This window comes from Taudactylus pleione, unplaced genomic scaffold (genome assembly GCF_031769625.1).
Source record: "Taudactylus pleione unplaced genomic scaffold, aTauple2 ptg000312l, whole genome shotgun sequence".
NCBI lineage: Eukaryota > Metazoa > Chordata > Amphibia > Anura > Myobatrachidae > Taudactylus > Taudactylus pleione.
In genome coordinates this window covers 366,880-391,442 of record NW_028284713.1, presented here as the reverse complement: position 1 = coordinate 391,442, position 24,563 = coordinate 366,880, and the positions used below count along the sequence as shown (strand labels likewise).

The 24,563-nt window shown below is 41.4% G+C and overlaps 1 pseudogene; it reads right to left on the bottom strand.

The window, feature by feature from the left end:
* Positions 1-477: 477 nt before the first annotated feature.
* On the bottom strand, positions 478-1,897 carry LOC148510716 (uncharacterized; annotated as a pseudogene).
* Positions 1,898-24,563: the final 22,666 nt, after the last annotated feature.

Sequence of the window (24,563 nt, the reverse complement as noted above, 5' to 3'; positions counted from 1 at the left end):
AAAAGAAATGATGTGGACATTCGGCTCATTACTGATGTTGTAGCGGCATGCTGTATCTTACATAACATCTGTGAGATACAGCAAGAAGAATACCTGCCAGAGTGGGACATCATGGAGGAGCCTGTTGGGAGTGATCCTTCTACCTCACTTGCTTATCGAACCAATGACATAGAATTGATTAGAAGCACCATTGCAAAAAAACATTAATTCTATGGTGTAATTGTAATAAATAAAAAGACCAAATTTTTGAAATGTTCCAAAAAACTTTACCATTGTTAAGTGCGCATATAGCTGTGAGGCATTAAACAACCCTATAAAATGAAGCAAATAGGACCAGAATTTTTTGTTATATCCTTGTTTACACCAACTGAATATCCTTAAAGAAATAAAATGACAAAAGCAGTAACCATAACATTTTCAACATAATCATATGGGATATGTCTAGTTAACATCACTAGATATATTTGATTACCACAGTTACATATTTCTGTATACTGTAAACTCTGTGTTTTTGTCAGGTGTAAGTTCCTGTGACAAAATATTAGCTGGCAAATTATCTTTAAATTGACCATTGCCTACATTATCTAATGTACTTTCTGTAAATGTTGAGGCTGACTGAGGTGTTTGTGGATGCTTGGATATATGGGATGCAGTTTGCCCAAATGCTGTGGGGGACTTTACTTGTTGCGCATACTGGGATGTTGGGCCAAATGCTGTGGGGGACTTTACTTGTTGCGCATACTTGTATGTAGTTTGCCCAAATGCTCTGGGGGACTTTACTTGTTGCACATACTGGGATGTTGGGCCAAATGCTGTGGGGGACTTTACTTGTTGCACATACTTGTATGTAGTTTGCCCAAATGCTGTGGGGAAATTAGCGTGCTGGCCATACTGTGATGTATGCTCAAATGAGGTGGGAGACTGAGGTTGTTGCACATACTGGGATGGTTCCCCAAATGAGTTTGGATAATTAGCTTGTTGCAAACGGGTGGGTGGTGGAACATGTCTTGTTTTGAAGTGGATTGTGCTCAAGATATGAGAAAAAAAATTGCGGTTATCGCGACTAAGCCTTTCCTGCATAGCTATCATTTCCGTTAACAAATTACTCTGCATTTCTCTCTCATTGGCCATGAACCGCTACAGCCTGGCATCCTCTTGTGTCTGCCATTACGAATCTAGGTCGCGTAGTTGTTCACATAGAATATTTGTTATGGCTTTGGTAGCAACCTCAATTTTACTCTTCTTCTTTTTATGCGTTGGCACTGTGAAAACTGAAAGTAAAAGACAGAAAACATTGAGCAACAGATGTTAAAAATATTTGAAACACAAAATCATAAGTGGACCAAACAAAAAAAGCAGCACGTCTCGTTGCATGCGGTGACCATCCTCGACTACAAGGTCAATGTAGAAATAATACGGTTTCATTCAAACACCCTGTACGTGTATAATATAGAAGCATTAAAGTAATACTTTCATTAACCCAATAGACAAAATATTGATTTATTTTTACAAGAGAAAATATACTAGATATTGAACTAGAACATTACATAGATTAAAGCAGCAGAACATACGTTAATTGAATTAAACTTACTGTTACTGCGTAGGGTGGGCTTTTCTCCCTGGGTCTTTGGCTCAGACTCTGAATCTTGCCTTTGTGATAGAGACATCACATCTGTGCCAGTGCTTGGTTTAATGATCATGGTGTTTGATGAGTCCTCATCTAGGTCATCAAATAGGACCTGCTATAATGCTGGCTTCTCTCAGGAGTTGTTGAAGGTGTGCCTGTCATTGCAGACAGTGTGCCAGCATCACTTGATGAAGATAGAGGAATGGGGTTGCATAGTGCTTTATGCCCAAAAGCAGAACTGCATAAATCATATAGGGGCCACTCCATCCTTCCCACACCACTGCGATTACCATTGTGGTCATGAACCTTTGTATATTGCTTCTTCAGGCACTTTAGTTCATTAAGGACTTGCTGCTGTGTCTTCACAATACCCCGGCTGGCCAGGATTTTGGCAATGTTGTCATAGATAATGGCATATTTAACAGTGCCTGTGATTTGAGCTTTTATTTCCTCCTCTCCCCTCACATGTAAGAGCTCATGGACACCCTCCTCCTTCCAATGCGACATGATCTGCAACCACCTGTATACACACCTGGCACCCCTCTCCTCTCCTCTCCATACACCTGGTACTGCACTCTCTCCCCTTTCAGCACCAAATTCACCTTGTAGTCTTGCGGGCCTCTCTGCAGCATTTATAGCAGCTGTTCTGGCACCTAAATCTGCCTTGTAGCACTGCACTGCCTTGTAGAGCTATGTGTGGCGTCTGTGCCATCTGCCCTCCACTGTCTGGCTGCTGCTGATGATGTCATCAACAGGCAGCTGTGTCTGGCCAATCAGTAGCTTTTTGGTGAAGCCTGGGAGTAAATTCCTGGGAAGCACCTTTCAGACATGAGCAGGGTAATTTCCCAGGACTTAAGTCCCGGGAATAACCCTGGTCAATTGAAGGGAATGTGTTCCCAGGCATGTTCCTTTCAGACATACGCTGAGGCAAGCCAAATTCCCGGTATTCTCGATATGTCTGAAAGGGATATGAGTGTCAGGTAAATGACAAATAATCATATAACAAAAATCATATAAAAAAAGATACATTCTCATAATTAAATAACATATAGGTCCTAGCATAGATACTTTTCAATTCTGATAGGAGCTTCTCCCTCAGAAAAGAAACGCGTTAGCTGAAAGGTGCAATGTCACAGAGAGTGGTGTAAAAATATATTGTGGCAGAGAGTATATATACCAAGCTGCCATCTGAACCAGCATCATATCAGAAAATTGCAAACCCCTTCGTTATCTAGGGTGGTCAACTTTGGACTGTGAGTTAAAAATGTATGATATACTGTCAAAACCTGGACTGAGTATTATTCTCAGTGCATGCTGCAAAATTACATTATATATTTACACAAGCTTTGAGCCAGAAGAAATAAGACCCTTTGGGACTATGCAGTTGCTAAGTGGCTCAGCTCCTCAGGAAATTATTTCCTGTATTTAAGGTCCTGTCCATGCACTATTTGTTTGAGATATATTTATTTTCAGACCATGATTGCTTTGCTTCTTTCATGCATGTAATTGAGAAGTGTTGTATACACATTTTTCACCAGAGAGATATTGGTATTTTTTATAGTGATTGATTGATACAGACACAATTATATGTGTTTCTTTTAACTGTGTTCTAATAAATCTATGATTTATTTGTATTTTGTATTTTACCATATCAACCATTGATTTTTAGATAATATATTATAAATTGAGTACTATAACTGTTTTATCTTCTATGGTTGTTTTTTTTATTCTGAAGAAAAGAGACACAGTTGGGTTATAGTGTTCCTTACACCTTCAGAACATGATTGTCCCTTGCAGTTTTTAAAGGGCTATCTCCAAAGGCTCTCTGAATGTACTCTCTGTTTACTTTAGTATTTCACCACTGTACCTTTTAGGATCTGCGGGTAGTGGATCATCTAGGTGGCAGGTCCCAGCCACAGTTGCGACTGGGACACTGCATCATGTCCTGTCTTTGTTCCAGTTGTTGCAGGTAACTGGAAATCCTGTCTTGTTTGTCTTGTCTTAGCTCATAGCCTGTTATTCCTGCCTGTCTGTGTGTTTTGTCTCAGGTGCTCACTAATCATCATCTATCTGTGTGCAGATCAGGTGCACACTAGCCTGAGATTAGGAAAGGCTCTCTGCAGGGAATGGCTCTGATTGGATCCTGCATCTCATAAATTACAGCTAGCTCTGCACTCCGCACTGGTTATACTGTCTGTTGTCCTGAGAGTATGTTTGTCCGCCCACAAATGCCATGCGTTCCTAAGGGAACGCCTGCATTAGTGCTGCCACCCCCCCTCCCTGCCTACAAAATGTCAATCAATATCAACAGCCGACCCATCTTGTAGCAAGACCCATTGTGACGGAGCTGCCGTCATTGTACGGGTCTCGCTCATGCGCACACCGGAGGCGGCACATGCGCAGTCGGGGACCATCGACCCGCTGTGTGTGCTCGCAAGCAGGTCTGAATCAGGCCCTGAGTCTTAGCCAGTCTTGCCTTGTACCACAGTCCTGTTTATGGAGTCATTTCCCCAGTGTACAGTACATGTCTGTTTGTTCTGCAGCACCCGTGCATCATACTTTGCTGCTAACTGTGGCAGCTTCATACCTCACTCCTGCCTAGCTGTGTCTGTTTGTGTCCAACGGAGTCTGTCAGTAGTTTTTTCATCCTTGATGCTTTCAGTCTATATTTCTGCCATGTCAAGTTTACCTGTATTGTTCTGGACACACCTCAGCCGCTAGGCCGCATCACCTGATGTCAGTCATGCCTCGGGCCTTAAGCCCGCATCATCCAGTTTCAGACTCAAAGCTGCATCACTTGATTCCAGTCACACCAAGGGCCTCAAGCCTGCATCATCCAGTTCCAGACACACCTCGGCTGCAAGGCAGCATCACCTGGTTCCAGTCACACCATGGGCCTCAAGTCCACATCGTCCAGCATAAGTAGCACCTCAGCCCTCAAGGCTGCACTATCCTGTCTCAAGCTGCACCTCAGCCCTCAAGGTTGAACTGTCCTGTCTCAAGTCACATCTCTTCAAGTCCTGTCTCAAGTTGTACCTCAGCCCTCAGGACTGCACCATCCTGTCTCAAGTTGCACCTCAGCCCTCAAGGCTGCACCGTCATGTCTGAAGTCACATCTCTGTCTTCAAGTCCTGTCTCAAGTTGTACCTCAGCCATCAAGGGTGCATCATCCTGTCTCAAGTCATAGCACTACCTTTAAGTCCTGTCTCTAGTCGCACCTCAGCCCTCATTGCTGCACCATTCTGTCTCTAGTCACACCTCAGCCCTCAAAGCCTTTATCCATTTGCCTTCTACAATAATTATAAACATTTGTTTATCTGGCTCAGCATGTCAATCTGCAGTGCAGGTTAGCTGTGCAAAAAAAACCATACTCTGCGACTTACATGGTGAGTGAAATGTTAGCAGCAACATGGCCTAAGCAATCACATCAAAAACATCCAATCATATTTTAATCAAGTCTTATATGAGTCAGGAACCTTCCTGGCACAGCTGTCCAATCTCCACATTCCAGGCCTACAGTCTCTGGATGTTTAAGTTCACTCCACTGTCCAGCACCATTTCCCCTTGGAACATTCTTACTAGAAGTCACTGGAAATCACCATTGCAGGACTAGGGGCCATTGGGGTACACTCAACAGTTCTTCAGCAGCTGGAGATATTTGTGATATCCATAAAAGCATGTCCAGAAAAGGTTGCAAGATGCTGCACCACCTCTGTATGGCCTTGGTGCTGGTGGCCCCAGATCTCCTCAACATTCAACTGCTGTTGCATCTGGGTTTCCTCAATGGCCATTGATTCACCCAGTTGGCATCCTGCTGAGACTTGATGGATTCCTGCAACACCTATGAAGCCTATAGCAAGGTCTTTACTATGTACTCCATGTTTTCTCTTTGGGCAGGTGAGACACAGCATATGGGTTCCCTAAGCATCTGATAATGACACCACCAAGAAGTTCACAAAATAACAATGTTTTTTTAAATAAAAAAACTGGTGTTTTTCACTTTATATTTCCTGCAATTTAAGTGCAATGCTTGCATTCTCCAATATGCGTAGTAAAATCAGATTAAGGGTGCCGTCCCCTGGGTTAAATGGTTGCATCTGTCATGCAGCAGCCAATTAGTAATACACCAGTTCAGATCCTTATTACAAGTATCCACAGCTACTGTAGATTTATTAGCAGCCCAAAAATAAACAAAATAATAAAAGTAAATCGTGGCCTATCCAGCTCTAACTAAAATAAATTTCCTCTCTCAGAGTGGAAGGAACTAACAAGATCTCACAAAACAGGCTTTTTTATCACAGCAATTCCCCAGGCAGTGAGAGGCTGACTAAGAGACTGACACACCCTTTATCCTCCTCTCATAGGTGGTCTGGCAATCAATCTGCAAATCAGCATCTTTCCACCAGATAAAAGCTCAAAAAACCTGTGACATATATATCAACCCTTGATGACCTTTACAGTGATTTTGTCACTACTGTATATACAGTATAGGACTTGATGTGGAAAGATCCTGTGCTGTACTTGGCATACAGTACATGCTTTTATCTTGGTAACTGCTGTATTTATGACTGCCTGTGGTATGACCTGTTTTTCATTGATTGCTTTTTAAATTTTATCATGTGATGCACTATGAAGGGCTCACTCTATCTTTTTAACTTCTAGAGATTTGGATCACCCGAGGTGCGGATTTGAGCTTATAGATGGGATGGCTGAGACCTGATCACTGTGATCTTGGTGCTGTTTAAAAATCTGTGGAGCTTAATAAACTTTGTGTGACTGTGTCTATTTCTAAAGCAATGCATTGTGGGACCTGTAGATCTACACTGTAGAGAGACTTGGTAAAAGTGCACTGATTTCCATCTCTCTCATTTCTCTCTCTCTCTACCTCTCTCTCTACACACATACATACATACTAATAAGACTTTGATTGCTATATGTGCTGGAGGTATATATATATATATATATATATATATATAACAGGCTTAATCCACAGCACTCAACCATATGGGGTGTGCTTGGAATGTGACCACACAATTTCCACATAAATATCATACAAACTCGGCACCCACTTACTTTTCAAACTGTAAATACAGGGAATGTTAATTCCAAAATATTGCAATAATTTGTCCAACTGGCCAACCACGTGAAGGTCTACCCATCTTGCCAGTCCCTACACTGACTCAAAATATGAACTTTGATCTGCCACATTTTGGAACTAACATTCACCGTATTTACAGTTTGAAAAGTGAGTGCTGAGTTTGAATGATTTTATTTCTGGCATCCAATTCGTTCAATGAATGTGATAGGGAAGTCTTCATGCAATTATTACAATTACCACTGACTAGTAATTACTTTTATTACAATGGGACGTTTTATAGACAACAAACAGGATGCGCCATGGGCTCAAATGTAGCCCCAAGCTTTGCAAACATTTATATGTTTGAATAAGAGCAAACATTCTTCTTCTTGGACCCAAACATCAAGCAATATACTCTAATATACACCCGACATATAGACAACTTTTTCCTGATATGGACAGGGATGAAGCACTCTTAACCTATAAAATTGCTAACATCAATCAATTGGACTTTCTGATTAAGTTAACTTTAAAATGCAGTTCCTGATTAAATACACTTTTTAGACATAAAGTCACTCTTAAAGAAGGTAGAATTTATACATCAGTGTTTTCCAAAGAAACAGATCGAAACACTGTTAGTCTCAAACAGTTTTCATCCTCCTGCATTAAAAAGAAGCCTGGCAAAATCCCATATGATGAGGACTGCCCACATTGCTAATATACAAGACGAGGTTGATAAATCTTTAGATTCCATAACTGATAAATTCATGCAACGTGGATACAATAAACATACATTATTACAACAGAAAAAGGAGGTATTACAAATGCCCATGGAACAGATTTTAACATCTAAACCAAAAGTGGACATGAATAAAAGAATTCTGTTCATCACAGAATATACACTGGCTAGTCCAGTGGTCTCGAAAGCTGCTAAAGCTCTGTGGCCCATCATCCATACAGACAAGGATCTGCCGGTACTTCAGGAAAAATTCCCTTTAAAAATTACAAATGGGGAAGAAATGTACAAAAATATGAAGATTGATATAACCCCCCATCTCCAGCAACAGACAGGAACCATATATAAAAAAACAGGATGCTCAAGATGTGCATCCTGTGTGACATGGAGGAACCTTGATCCAGTTCCCCATTTCAACCATCCACACACGGGAAAAAGGTGTAACATTAGACGCATACTTCCAGATATGTTATTTAGCAATTGACGTGCCCGTGTGGTTTAAGTTATGTTGGACAAATGAAAAGAATGTTCAAGGAACGCATGGCCACACACTGCTTCTCTACTAAATTAGCACTACAAGGAAGAGAATCGTACCAGCCGGTGGCACGTCACTTTAAAGCTGCACAGCACCAACTTTCAAGCCTCCATTACAAGATTATAGACCATGTACCCCTTTAATTCTTGGAGGTGATTGAACTAATAAATTACTTTGTATTGAATCAAAATGGATTTCTATTCTCTACACCATTCATCCAAAGTGCCTCAATGATAAAGTTACATGGTCTGCTTTTTTGTGACCCAAATGGACCCAAAGTTATGGTATTACTTATGGGCTTATAATGATGTGTATAAGGATTACTTTGTATAGTGGTCCTCTTATGTAAGGAAGTGTCTATATAAGTTACTATACCTTGGAGACAGATAAGGAAGCTATGTAACTTTATTCTGCAGGAATATACTGGACTCATAGAATACTACTGTATGATGTTTATTTATTCATACAGAATTGTGTTTCTATCCCCTATATTGCATTATATGTATGTGACTTTGAACTCAGAACTAAGAAATGTCCTTTAATATATGTAATGTAATGCTCTACACAGTTCCCCATTTGTGCACATTGATATTTATTTGTGTACATTCTATTCCCTCCAGCTGCGGCACCAAGGAACATTGCCATGAGTTTGTCGGACAGCCGGGACCCAATTGCCTTCCTAGTTACCGCCCCACAGTGCCTTGCTTTTGGTCACAGCTTGATGACATCATTGTCCCGCTGCGGCCGGCAGTCAGAGGCACGTGAATGATCAAACGCACTATACCTTTATTTGTATCGTATATAAGGTAAGCACTTATGCTGTTTGTATTTCATTTCACACCCTGATGACAAAGCCATTCCGGATTTGAAACGTTGGCTTAAATAAAATATGCACTTTACTTTTTAATAAATCCGGATGAGTGCTGCCTGCTTCTGTACTGGGAAGAATAGATAGATAGATAGATAGATAGATAGATAGATAGATAGATAGATAGATAGATAGATAGATAGATAGATAGATAGAGTAAATTCTAACCATTTCTTTTCAAACATTATTATGGACCTTGTTTTTTTTTAACGGGTTTATAAGATTCTGTCTAATAGTGATTGTTTTGAGCAGAACTTGCTCCAATATAATCTATGTAAAAGTTGCAAAATATTATTATACAGCAAGTTATATTTGTATGTATAAATCTAAATCAGAAGTCATAAATACATATTATGCTCATTGCTTCAACAATTTGAGAACCCCCTCGAATGCATTACATTTGGATCAGTTTCAAATAAACAATCTTCTCTCTGGAAACTGCACAGGATTAAGGCTTTATTTGTGTAACTTGTAATAAGTATATTGAAGCACACTGTATAGTCTCTGTCTTGCAGCAAGATGAGATGTCATTTAATCATGTCTATGTTTCCACAAAATGAACACAAAATAACAGAAGTATGTGAAATATTTAATACTCTATTCAGATGTTCAGCGATGTATTTTCTACAACATATTTTTACCTTTTGCAAATATTCTTACCTTGTTATTTATATAATTTTTATTTCATCTTTTATATTTCACGTGGTTACAGGAAAATTTCCTTAAATATTATATTCTTTCTTTTATTATATTTTAAATAGGTGACGAAGAATGCAAACATCTGTTGCTAAAAGTTTACTTAACTTAAACCTGAAAAAATTTCTGCATCATAAAACAAAAGTTTTTTTAATTTTTTTCTAATATATTATACAGATTATCTTCGAAAATTTTATGAAGAAAAAAAGCTAAATGTTGCCAACCCTGATGGATCATACAATTTGGATCCAAACACCATAAGCATTAGCGCTGTACTCACATACACTGGTCAGGTCAAACGGTTTAAAGATGACTTAAAAATCTTTAAACTTTGCTAACAAATCAGATTCCTTCAGATGGCAGATGGGTGGGTTTGTCTCAACCCCATCAGAAAAATGTATCTTATATGCAAATTATTAATGGTAGGTGGTAAGTTCACCAAAAAGAGAATATCCCAGCTAGGAGGATATCCCAGCTATGAATACATCCAGCTAGAAGGACATCCCAGCTAGGAGGAAATTCCAGCTACGAATACATCCAGCTAGAAGGACATCCCAGCTAGGAGGAAATTGCAGCTATGAATACATCCAGCTAGAAGGACATCCCATCTAGGAGGAAATTCCAGCTTCAGTATGAGGATATCCCAGTTAGGAATACATTCCAGCTAGAAGACCATCCAAGCTAGGAGGGCATCCCATCTAGGATGACATCCCAGCTAGGAGGATATTCCAGCTATGAATACATCTCAGCTAAAAGGACATGTAAAAGTATGTATTTTTATTTTCCAGACTGTCTTGCAACACTGTGTAGCCTAGAGTGCAGGTTTTGGACAAAATCCCAGCTATGAGAATATCCCAGCTAGGAATACATCCCAGCTAGACAGACATCCAAGCTAATAGGCCATCCCATCTAAGAGGACAACCCAGCTAGGAGGACATGTCATCTAGTAGGACATCTCAGCTAGGAGGATATTCCAGCTCAAAATACATCCCAACTAGATGGACATCCAAGCTAGGAGGACATCCCAGCTAGGAGAACATGCCATCTAGTTGGACATCCCAGCTAGGAGGACATGTCATCTAGTAGGACATCCCAGCTAGGAGGATATTCCAGCTCAATATACATCCCATCTAGATGGACATCCAAGCTAGGAGGACATCCCAGCTAGGAGAACATGCCATCTAGTAGGACATCCCAGCAAGTAGGATATCCCATCTAAGAAGACATCCCATCTAGGAGGGCATTCCATCTAAGAGGACATTCCAACTAGAAGGACTTCCCAGCTAGGAGGACATCCCAGCTAGAAGAACATCCTATCTAAGCGGACATCCCAGCTAAGAAGATATTCCAGCTAGAAGGTAATCCCATCTAGGAGGACATCCCAGCTATGATGACATCCCATTTATTAGGACATCCCAGTTAAGAGGAAATACCAATCAAAGGACATCCCAGCTAGAAGGAAATCCCAGCTAGGAGGACATCCCATCTTGGAGGACATCCCAGCTAGGCGGATATCCTAGTTATAGAAGTAAATGTAACCATCCAAGCTGAAATGATTGTTAATTTTTCTTTGTATGCAAGGGGGTCTGTTATATTTAATTGCACAAAACCAATTAGGGGTGATTCAATTCCTGACAATGTTCCGTGTGATGCTGCTGAACAGTCATGAAGGCTACTCCACGGCAAAGTAGCTGTGCTCACTTTTCCTTCCATCAAATAGAGGTGTGCAGATTCCTTACCATAACAAGCGGTAATATATGTGCTGCCAGATTTACTACCTAATATTAATACGAGATTACATTCAGCTATAATGGGGGCCTGTTTGTCTGTAATTGGGAAGCCGTGCCACCCAGTGATTGTCAGCCAACATTAGTATTGGCACTTGCACCAACCCCAGACTAGGTGCAAGAGATCCATCAGAAAGAGGCGCCACAATGTGCCCGTAACACTCCCACAAGTCAGGATGTTTCCATGTGCTCGCATTGTCACCACAACAGTTCCCACCCTGAAGTGCCCAATATTACAGAAATACAGATCCAGGTCCAAGTTCTGTCTGACTCAGTAAAGGATGGGCATACGCAAAAATGTGTAAAAGTGCATCTGCACAATCGCTGGATGCAAAATGTCACCATTAGCGCCCATGCACAGAGGTCTGTCTAACTCAGAATCAGCCCCAATGTATGGACATAGTACAGCCTGACAGATCCCCTTCAAGGACAAGTCAGACTTAGACGTGAGAGCTCATACCTTTGCAGGATTAAGATGCACAATGAATCTGATTCTGAGTTGCATATATCTGCCATCACATTCAATGGATGGAAATCCAATCAGACTCTGTCAGTTCACTCCAGCCCCTAAATACCCACAACACAGAGCAACAGTCACCACTATCATCCAGACTTACACAAAGCCTTGATGGATGCAGAAGATACATGGCAAAGTAGCATGCACACAACTCAGAGTCACACTGTACACTCTGCATACATGTCCACTGACACCCATGTACCCATAATGGTACACTCTGCATACATGTCCACTGACACTCAAATACTGTACCCATACCTGGAGATCCATGTGACCTGCATAACTGTACACTCTGCATACATATCTGCTGACACCCATGTACCCATACCAGGCTTGCCTACCCTCCCGATTTGGTCGGGAGCCTCCTGAATATTGGGTGCCGCTCCCGACCCACGGAAAGGCAGGCAAGCCTCCCGACTGCCGCCTACCCCCCGGCAAGAATGACCCATACCTGGAGATCCATGTGACCTGTATAACTGTACACTCTGCATACATATCTGCTGACAACCATATACCCATACCTGGAGATCCATGTGACCTGCATAACTGTACATTCTGCATACATATCTGCTGACACCCATGTACCCATACCTGGGGATCCATGTGACTTGCATAACTGTACACTGTGCATACGTATCTGCTGACACCCATGTGCCCATACCTGGAGATCCATGTGACCTGCATAACTGTACACTCTGCATACTTATCTGCTGACACCCATGTACCCATACCAGGCTTGCCTACCCTCCCGATTTGGTCGGGAGCCTCCTGAATATTGGGTGCCGCTCCCAACCCCCGGAAAGGCAGGCAAGCCTCCCGACTGCCGCCTACCCCCCGGCAAGAATGACCCATACCTGGAGATCCATGTGACCTGCATAACTGTACACTCTGCATACATATCTGCTGACACCCATATACCCATACCTGGAGATCCATGTGACTTGCATATGGGTCAGAATACCTCTGTACAGATCCATATGGTTACTATAAGTGACTGGGATGCACGCACATTGTGGTTATTCACAACTGTGGCCACTGTGCTTGTGATTTAGAGTCAGGCCAAGGATTAGCACTGATACAGTCATACATAAGGTGTGTCATCGTTTTAAAGAGATATTTGAACTTATTAAATAAAAAGTTTTCAATATGGTCAAAATGAATGATGGCAACATGTGCTTACTGTGTGCATTGGGCCTGTTACAGAGATGGACGCAATGGCGAATGTGCACTCAAATCGAACCATTGTTTCCCATCGCGTATGCGTGTGAGCCGCACTGTGATTACGCACTCACAGAGGAATGGAATCCATTGCAAAGTGACTGACAGGCTGTCAGCGTTTGGGGGTGCTGTCAGGGGGGTGGTCAGACAAATGAAGGCATGCATGACCGTCTGAACGCCATTACATGGGCGTGCATAAATTAGCCCTTAATCGCTACTACGCAGCTTTGCGCATCAGGAGAGCTGCCAAGGCTGCGGCAGGTCAGACGTGCTGCAAAGGAAAGATGGCCACTAGATGTGTGTCAATGTTACCGGTATTTACGCAGGTAAGCAAAGTCGTACGTATGTGAGAAGGCAGCAGTGGGCGTCTTTATACCAGCTGTGCTTTGGCATGTATTAGCATATTCTCGCATCTGCGTTCCGTGTGAAATCGCTACTGCGATTGAATTAGCGTCCATCTCTTAATCAGGCCCAATACAGAGGTTAAGTCTCCCATATCTAAATATTCAGAAATACTGAAGTTTTTGAGTGTGACTGAGATAGCGACACCTTTTTATTTTTGATATTTCAATATACACAAACTTTAGTTAATGCAAGAAAAAGAATTAAAATACTGTATAAAATCATCTGTTTATTAAGGTGTATATGAAACATAAATGGATTTCGTGTATGTTTCCAAACTTTGATGCACAAAATTATTAAAAATATTATATAAAATGACCTTAGGCTATGTATACATAACATATATGAAACATAAATACATTATGTGTTTAGACTTAGGTCCCATTCCCAAGATATCTCATTATAGTATATAGTATGCAAAATGCGGAAAAATGCAATATCCACAATACTTCTTGGCCCAAGCATTTTAGATATGGGTGACTCAACCTGTAATGTAAATTGGTAAATAAATCCAGAGAAAATAATGCACTACATTCAAAAATCCTTGTTCTGTAATAATGGAGTGTCCTCTGATATCAGACAACAATATAGTTTATGTTACAAAATCCATTTTCAGATTCACCAATTGTTAAAAGAAAGTTTTGTTGAGTCAATTAACTGTGCCATAAAGTTCAGCGGAGTTACAAGATGTTATTGAGAGTCTTCTCCCTGGGCCATCGCTGCAGTAGCTAAACAGGATGCATTTCAACAGAAGGATTAAGTTCAGGGACTTGGTAATTACATTTAAAGCCTCTATTAATTTAGGCAATATAAAGCCCCTTATCCCCTGGTGTTGAGTTCAACACAAGTGACATCACATTCAAAATGCGATTGAATTTGAAATGCAATGGTAAATGGTTTGCCGTAGCAAGGTGCTAATGCACTCTGGGCCAGTCTGCCCTGTCACCCCAAGCACATGTGATGTAATGACGTCACAAAGAGGGGGACGGCACCAGGAACAGAGTGCCGAGCACATCTGAAGTACACCCCCAAACGATGCTCACACAGCACTACAGGCTGTAGAGTTCCTTTCCAAGCACCCTGCTAATCAAATACAGTTACCCCCTCGTCCTTGCGCCCTGAGTCATGGCACCACTCGCACATCTGGTTATGACCCTGGGTAAAATGTACAGTGCATCTGGAAAGTTTTCACAATGCTTCACTTTTTCCACATTTTGTTATGTTACAGCCTTATTCCAAAATGGAATAAACTCATTTTTGTCCTTAAAATTCTACACACAATACCCCATAATAACAATGTGTAAAAAGTTTTGTTTTAGATTTTTGCAAATTTAAGAAAAAAAACCCACTAAGAAATCAAATGTACATAATTATTCACGGCCTTTGCCATGAAGCTCAAAATTGAGCTCTGGTGCATCCTGTTTCCACTGATCATCCTTGAGATGTTCCTACAGTTTAATTGGAGTCAACCTGTTGTAAATTCAGTTGATTGAACATGATTTTGAAAGGCATACATCTGTCTATATAAGGTGCCACACTTGACAGTGCATGTCAGAGCACAAACCAAGCATGAAGTCTAAGGAATTGTCTGTAGACCTCCAAGACAGGATTGTCTCGAGGCACAAATCTGGGGAAGGGTACAGAAAAATATCTACTGCTTTGAAGGTCCCAATGAGCAAAGTGGCCTCCATCATCCATAAATGGAAGAAGTTCGGAACTACCAAGACTCTTCCTAGAGTTGGCTGGCCGTCTAAACTGAGCAATCGGGGTAGAAGGGCCCTAGTCAGGGAGGTGACTAAGATCCCGATGGTCACTCTGCCAACGCTACAGCATTCCTCTGTGGAGAGATGAGAACCTTCCAGAAGGACTACCATCTCTACAGCAATCCAGACGGAAGACACTCCTTAGTAAAAAGCACATGGCAGCCCACCTGGAGTTTGCTAAAATGCACCTGAAGGACTCTCAGATCATGAGAGACAAAGATTGAAATATTTGGTGTGAATGTCAGGCGTTCTGTTAGGAGGAAACCAGGCACCGCTCATCACTAGGCCAATACCATCCCTACAGTAAAGCATGGTGGTGGCAGCATCATGCTGTGGGGATGTTTTTCAGTGGCAGGAACTGGGAGACTAGTCAGGATAGAGGGAAAGATGAATGCAGCAATGTACAGAGACATCCTGCATGAAAACCTGCTCCAGAGCGCTCATGACTCAGACTGGGGCGACAGTTCATCTTTCAGTAGGACAACAACCCTAAGCACAAAGCCAAGATATCAAGGAAGTGGCTTCAGGACTTCTCTGTGAATGTCCTTGAGTGGCCCAGCCAGAGCCCAGACTTGAATCCAATTGAACATCTCTGGAGAGATCTGAAAATGGCTTTGCACCGAAGCTTCCCATCCAACCTGATGGAGCTTGAGAGGTGCTGCAAAGAGAAATGGGCGAAACTGCCCAAAGATAGGTGTGCCAAGCTTGTGGCATCATATTTAAAAAGGTTTGAGCCTGTAATTGCTGCCAAAGGTGCATCAACAAAGTATTGAGCAAAGATTGTGAATACTTATGTACATGTGATTTCTTAGTTTTATTTTTTATTAAATTAGCAAAAACCTCAAAAAAAACTTTATACACTTTGTCTTTATGGGGTATTGTGTGTAGAATTTTGAGGACAAAAAATTATTTATTCCATTTTGGAATAAGGCTATAACATAACAAAATGTGGAAAAGTGAAGTGCTGTGAATACTTTCCGGATGCATCGTATACTTATAATAAAGTTGTAATGGTGGTGTACTCCTTGGGACTGTGTATGAACTATGGAGACAAAAACAAAAAAAAATTTCTGAATTTTTGTTTGTCTATCTGTCCGTTCATTTCAGCATTACGCAAAAACTTGGGGATGAGTTTGGATTGCGTTTTCACCTAGAAAGAAACTGAGAAATGTATTATCTCAATGTGACATCAGGGGGAGGAGCAAAAAAGGAAAAATCTGAAGATTGACACTTGGCGCATGCAGTGTGCAGGCTCCTCAAGCCAAAAATGACTAGATGTATATAAATATATATTTTTGGGATAAATATACTTTTAGGGACTTTTATAAACTATGGAGACAATTTCTTTTTTTATAGTAACTTGCACTGGCTCCTCAATCCCTGAAGGAAAACATGCTAACATGACAGGTTTCATTGTAATCCTGATAAAAGCATTCATTGTTTCTGTAGAACTGCAAGTGCATGGGACTCCCTATGAAGTTTTCTCGTCGAAACCGCCACATTAGTGGCCATTTGGAACTTCCATGCAATGGTATGCATGGTAAGTATTTCACTTGCGCGGTGGTGTCCAATCACTTTTGCCTACATAGCTTCCTTTATGCCTTATAGTAAGCACAACTTCTGACAGCCATTACAACTCAAAGCAGTGTAGGATCATCCAGTATGTTCCATAAATTTATTTTTTAACCAAAAATAAAAATAAAAATGAAATTAACAATAATAGCATATAATGTGACTAATATATAAACCTACATTCAGTTTGGCAAATTATTGGTTTCTAATGTATCAATCAAATTTTATTGGTGCTTTGCTATTTCTATGTTAGAGAGAGAGAGAGAGAGAGATGATTTCTAAATTGACTAAGGCACTATCTTTTATCTCCCTTTTTTTCAGATTTTACCATAACCTTTTTTTCCATTGGGAGATCTGAAATGCTATTTAGAACAAGAAGAAGATCTGAGAGCGTCTAATGAAAGCTAGAATCTCAGGGGAGGCCGAGCCATTTCTACTTGCTCTCGATTCTTTTGCCATGAAACATGCTCTGTAATTCAAACACTTTATTAAAAAACAAACCCTGGATGATTTTTAATCACACCGTAAAGATTCTCACAGTTCTTTTCCTGGCATTTATATGCAGTAAAAGTGCTTACAGCACTTTTAGTTTAGCAAAAGGCTCACTTGGAAAAATGTTGTTGGAGAATGTTCGCTGATGATTTTGCTTCTTATTTTGTAGTTGTGTTATATTGGGGCTCTATTATTAGCTAGTAATATTACATTTTCACTTAGTAGCCAGATTTATTGCAACACACACACAAAGTTATATTAAAAAAGAACCTGATGTCAACTGAGCTTCTGGCTCAAATAAAATTGTTAACTGCTCTGGACAGCAAAGTCCTTAAAAAAGATTGTTTCATGAATAAATAATAATAATAATAAAAATAATAGTAATAATAATAATAATAATAATAATAATAATAATAATAATAATAATGATAATAAAATAAAATGTATAATATAATAATAAGTGCATGCAATACTTTTCAGGATTGTAGTAACAGCTAAAGAAATGTACATTGTAGTTGATAAGGTATTTACAGAATCCTAATAAAGATAAGGAAGGATAGAAGAAATATGAGTGAAAGTAGAGAAGAGATGACACAAGAAAAGAAAAGTGGTGAAGGGACAAAGAGAGAAGAGAGGATGAGGAAGAAGAGAGGAGCAAAATTAAAAATGAGGAGCAGAGACGAAGATAATAGGAAAGAGAGTATAAGAGATGTGAAGATGATAAGGCAGGAAAGATAGTAAGAAAGGGAAGGACAGATAAGTACTGTGAGATGGGAAGAGTATAGAGGAGATGGGAAGAGAATAGAGGAGATGGGAAGAGTATAGAGGAGATGGGAAGAGAATAGAGGAGAAGGGAGGAGAATAGAGGAGATTGGAGGAGAATAGAGGAGATGGGAAGAGAACAGAGGAGATGGGAAAAGAATAGAGGAGATGAGAGGGATAGGAATCAGCAGAGAAGAGAATAGAGGAACAGGGAGAATAAGAGCAGAATATAGGAGTAGAAAGGAATAGGGAACTACAGAGAGGAGAATAGAGAAGCAGGGTGGAAAAGAGAGGATAAGATGGATAATAGAGGCAGGGGTGTATCTAGGGGTCCGAGCGCCCCTGGCAAAATAAGGAACTGGCGCCCCCCCCTCCACCCCTTTCACAGCTTTCATTCATCACAGAGCTTTGCCCCCAGCTCTACCTCCATCGCACAGCTCTCCCATCCCACATTCTAGAGACAGCCAGGGTTACAGAAAGTTTTCTGGCACACAGTTGAGTGGGAATACTGAAAGTTAGACAGCAGCGCAGGCGCATTGCCATAACTTGAGACAGTCTGCTCGGAGTCCCGGCGGTGCGTGCGATCACTATATATATATATATATATATATATATATACACATATCACTCTCCCTGTAAGTTTCTTTTTGTGCTACTCATCCTCCCCTCATATGGACATATGTACTGTATTGTACCCATGACCTCACTGTTCTTACTGTGCTACCTTTTCCAAGATTTGCCTTTTATTCCCCTCTCCCCTTGTGTGGCTACTTTATCTACTGTGTTCCCCCAGAGTCCCTGCAAAATGTAGCTGACTTACCTTTCCTTCCTCACTTTGGCTGCGCTCTTTGGACAGGCGGCAGTGGTGTGATGTCATCATCTCACCATGAGCAGATAAAGGTGCAGATACCATTGGCTCAAAGAGGGCTGGCTGTGATGGAGGCCTCCGGGGATCCTATGTGCTGCACTGAGTGAGGCGCTGGGCGCATGTGAGGGAAGTTCCCTTAACCAGCACCTGAGCAGCAGCTGAGAAGGAAAGCGTGGTGGGACCAGGGCAGGTGCGAGGTTTCTAGGTGCCCTAGGCAAAACCGTCCCTAATGCCCCAAAACACTCTTAATTAATTTACATAAAACCAGGGAATTGACATCCATGGCACTACCGGTGCTGCAGCCCACTCTCCATAGTACTTATGATTGATGTGTCTTGTTTGTATATGACTGCAGGTGACAGATACCCATACAGAACATTTACATATGTATGTGCACCTACAACACAGTGAACACACAGACCCAAACTGGGCAATTACTTCATGCACTGTCTATCCACATTACTTGGAAATAGACTACATGCAACGATTAGCCCTTGTGCATGTATATAAAGGAGATTACATGGGGCCAAATGTAATAGGGTGAGAGTTTAGAAAATGTGAGAGTTTAGCAGTAAACTCTCACATTGGTTGAGCTTTATCTTCAAAATGGGAAAACATCTGAATGAGATTTTAAATCGTGAGAGTTTTTTAAGTCTAAAAAAATATGCACGTTCGCTCTGTTACTTTGTTTTTGGACTCTATTACATTTGCAAAGTTTAAAAAGTGTCAGAAACTCTCACTTTTCTAAACTCTCACCCTATTACATTTGGCCCCTGGTTTGCAAAGCAGGAGAGCAAGTTCGGCAAGAGTTCAGCACTCAGTGCCTGTGCTGACAGCTACACGCCTAACCCTTCCATGCCAGGCTGTGTAGAAACTTGGGACTGCCGCTAAGACACTAGCTAGGAAACCAAGTGCAACCTATTACACGGGGTGGTTATTCTAAACAGGTGGCCGACACTTACCCCTTATACCAGGCACATTAAACACATCTGCCCCAGTTGCTTCCCATCTCCCCTGGACTTCGGCAAAGAACCCGGAACACCCCATCAGTCCCTGACCGTCTCCTACTTGCCCTAACACCGCAGATTCCAATGCAGTGCAGTGCAGGGCACCCGGCTCCTTAGCGTCATTGACAGTGAGTAATAGAGAAGAGAATATAGGAGCAAGGAGGAGCAATCATAGATGGGGAGGAGCAGAGAGGGGATTAGAGGAGCAGTGAATAATAGAGAAGAGAATAGAGGAGCAAGGAGGTACATTGATGGATGGGGAGGAGCAGAGAGGAGATTAGAGGAGCAGTGAGTAATAGAGAAGAGAATACAGGAGCAAGGAGGAGCAATGATAGATGGGGAGGAGCACAGAGGAGATTAGAGGAGCAGTGAGTAATAGAGAAGAGAATTCAGGAGCAAGGAGGAACAATGATAGATGGGGAGGAGCAGAGAGGAGATTAGAGGTGATAGGAGGAATAGGGAACAGCAACGAGGAGATTAGAGGAACAGCGAGTAATAGAGAAGAGAATAAAGGAGCAAGGAGGAACAAAGATAGATGTGGAGGAGCAGAGAGGATATTAGAAGAGCAGAGAGAAGGAAGGAACAGGGAAGAGGAGAGAGGTGCAGCAAAGCTGATGAGAAAAGAAGAGATGAGCAGGGAGGAATAGGGAGGATCAGAGAGGAGCAGGGAGGAATAGGGAGGAAAGCTGCTTTTGAAATGGTTACATTGTATGGTCTGAGCTAAACAAGTTTACCTACCTCTGTCTATGAACAACCAAGTGAAAAAGGGCAAACTCGGTATATTTCCTGAATAAAAGTAATCCTTATTCTCATTTAACCAGGAGCCTCAGCTGCTTAATGCCTGATTGGTTCTGGATGATTGGCTGATGCAACAGTTGGCATAACACGTCTTGGGTGATTGTGTAACGCACATGCTAAGAGATGGAATGCTCTCACATGGGACTAAACAGATACAAACTTATTTGCACCTTTCAAATATTATGGCTGGAGAAGCGGAACGGGATCAGAAGGGATGCTCTAACGTAGGCAAAATTCAGTAAGGGCTTATTCACACAAATGTGGTTTATGCAGACACACAGGTAGGTGCTCATATGATTCCAGTGCGGGTACAAGTACACACTGTTTATGTTGATGGCTTTAGTAAGGTAGGTGCTATTCCTGCCAACGTGGGCACATCTGCGGGTATCTATGCCTCTGTAATTGGGTGGAAACACTAGGTATTGCTGCATTATCCTTTTCAGTCATTTATGTCCATTTTGCCACCAAAGTCTTCATCAGCCCCAATGTGTCTCACAGCAACATCACAAACTACTGACAATGAGGAGAATTACGGTTGTTTGTTACTTTGTTACTATTGGGTAAAAGTAATAAAATCTATTTTATGTTAAAGATAAACAAACATTTTCCGTTTTGCCCTGCTAGTGTCCTTTCCTACAATATACAGGATGGGCGTCTGTATTGTGGTGCTCTGCAATGTAACCAGTGTATTCAGCTTTGGAAGACAATACGTGTAAATAGAGTAATTAAATTGAGGGTCACTGAGAAAATCTGCATTGTATGCAAGTATATTCTTGCTACAGGTTGTGCTATAATATCAATTTCTAGCACCCCTGGGTGCAATTGTCCTTGATAGGACTGAAAGAATTGGTACAATAGCAAATTATTTCAGCAGAGGATAAAACTTGCAGTGCCTGTGTATTGTATGCATTTTTCTATTCACTATAATACACAACGGATTTCCAAGGTGATTCTGCAATAGACAAACAGAGATAGAATACAATGTGATCTTCTGGATATTCAGTTACTTCACTAACCATCCCGTCGGCCATAGGGACATTTATACATTTGGAAAAAAAAAATTCAATTAATTTTGTTATAAGCTGTTGGAGTCTAAAAATGTATTTATTGTAATATACCATTTACATTTCTGTTTAATGGTGAATAGAACAGCAATATAGCCATGCATCGCAGGTGCACAGTAATTGCTTATCCTTTTAGTGAAGGTGGCTCAAACTCCTACGAACAGTTTCATGGTTTTGCATAACTTCAGTTATATGAGAATAAGTTTTACATTCTTCATCCTACCCAAACAAAGAAGACACAGTATAAGGTGTTTTTATTTGCATCAAATTGAAATTGACACAGTAGCTTCCTTTATGGCCATTTGCTCAAGAAAAAATGAAACAATCCCAAAAACACACGTTTCCATGTTAGATATGCCAGATAATTCAACTCTTTATTTTAATTTTTTTTTTTTTTCTAATTCTACTGAATACAGTATATAGGGCCTGCGATTACGCATGCAATCGGCCGACTGTTGCATTCTGCGATCGGGACTGCGATTGCAGTGACTACGCAGACCCATTGCAGATTGATTGACAGGAAGTACCATTGTTGTTGGTGATGGGGAAGTGGTCGGCGAAACGCAGGCGTGCCAGTGCGTTTGAACGCAGTTGCAGGGGCGTGCCTAAATTATCCACTGCGATGCCTTGCGCAGCTTGTGTACTCACTGCGTACGATTAGGTTAGCAATTACTGAGCAAGGTCAAGTGTGCGTGAGGCTGCGATGGTACTCGATGTTACCGATGGTTTCACAGTCTTGCTAAGTATTACGGATATGTGTAAGGTAAGGTGGGCATCCTTATGTTAGGCTGCGAAGGCATAGTGATCGCAATAATTAGCATATCTTCGCAGTCAGACTGCGTGCGTAATCACTATTGCGATTCTTACTGAATCAGGCCCATAGTTATACTAAATGTTTTGTTTTTATTATCTGCAGATGTGTCCTCATTAAACTAGCATTTTTGCACCATATGGCACAGAATTATGGTGGCGACTTTGGATGCCACCATGGCTAGTGATTTCAGTAGTTAAAGTACTTTCTCTGAAATTGTGCGTCTTTTTCTCATCGTAGCCACGCACAAAGTCACTCACAGCGTATCAGTCTAAGGGGGGTATTCAATTTGGAGCGAAAAGTCAGGACTTTTTGCATGTCGGACATTTCGCTCCACATTGGAGGTTTGGCAGGGGATAAAGTATTGGGCACGTGCCCGCTTATCCCCGTATGCAATTCCAGAAGCTGCGGAATCGGAACCCTCGGAAAGGTAAGTATAGAAAAAATCAGGGTATTTTCAGGAAATGTTCCTGGCTCCCCCCTAAAGATGTTCAGATATGGGGGATCACTATGGGTACCCCCCTTTTTGGCTGTGAAGGGAGTCAGGGTTTTTAAATAGCCGCGGCAGGTGCATAAATGCGGCTTTCAAAAAGGGGTGAAGTATAGCACTTAGCTTATTTTTTGGGGCAAAATAACTAGGCCAATCAAATTTGGGGTACATAAAAATGGGTGTAAGCATATTTTTAAGTCCCTTAAATGATCTATTAAAATTCTTCAAAAATGCATCTTCCGCTACCACCCGCAATGAAGAAAACACCTGCCGCATACATGGCGGCCCCATTAGGAATAAATTGTGCTACTTTAGAAGTTTGTCCCCCAACACTTTTTTTTCGCCCTCAAACTAAAAGTACATTTTTTGGGGTGTCCTGATGATTTTTTACAATTTCTTTTGACACAGATAACTTTTAAGGGACACTCCAGGGGTGCAGGCTATTTTTTTTAAGCCTGCACCCCTAAACTCCAATTCTACAATTTTTTTCGCTATGTAAAACATGGTGAAAAGTTATCCCCGCTTTTTGACAAAGACTTTTCGCACCGGCGAAAATGTCTGAAATTGAGTACAGGGATAATTGAAACAGGCGAAAATTACGTCATCGGTGATAAATTATTGCCGATAATGGGTTTTTGCCTCAAATTGAATACTGACCTAAGTAGATTAATACTTTTGTCACAAAGAAATTGGTATAAAGTTGCTGATTGGTCACAATGATAGGTGACGCGAGGATGACGCGGCCGCTCATATTGGATTTCTGGTCCTGATGCAGAGTTGTACTCTATGCCAATATTTATATAGTTGGCCAATATTTTTATTACAGCACCTGTGCGTAAGGAACACGCGTAAGGGCATGCGTCCTGGTGCCTCTGCACACAGAGAGCATTTAGACACAGAGTGATTTATGGTCCGTAACGCAGGGATGGTTAGAAAAATGCGCACTGGTTGCAACCGTTTTATAGGAGCGTCTGATCCAGTGACTGCATCTTTGTGCGCAGTTTCACTTGTATCACCGTCTTAGTTCCGTCATCCATTCTGAGTAGCCGTTGTTTAACTCAGGAGGCCGATGATTGACCAATCTATGACCGATGTTGGAAAATTTGACACAGATGCTGCAACTCCTTACACACATCCTTGGATTTGCAGTGCCGCAGGTGGGCGTCTCAATGCAACTCACAGCAGCTGCGATAAAAAAAGTCGCAATCGCAATGGGATTAGTGTACAGCTCTGAATCAGGGCCTCTGCCTATTGTACCCAGCTAAGCAATTTAGGGTCTGTTTCTGAGTTGCTCAAGGAGTGGAATAGAAGCGGGAATTACCACCTTATGCCAATGTGAGATTCCATTCAGCTAATGCAATGGGCTGTGCATCTGCAAGCAGAAACATGTGCCGCCCACTGGTTTTATGCCAGTCGCCGTAAGCGTCATCATTGGTGTTAGCACCTTCAGAAACAGGCTTCCCTTCCTCGTAC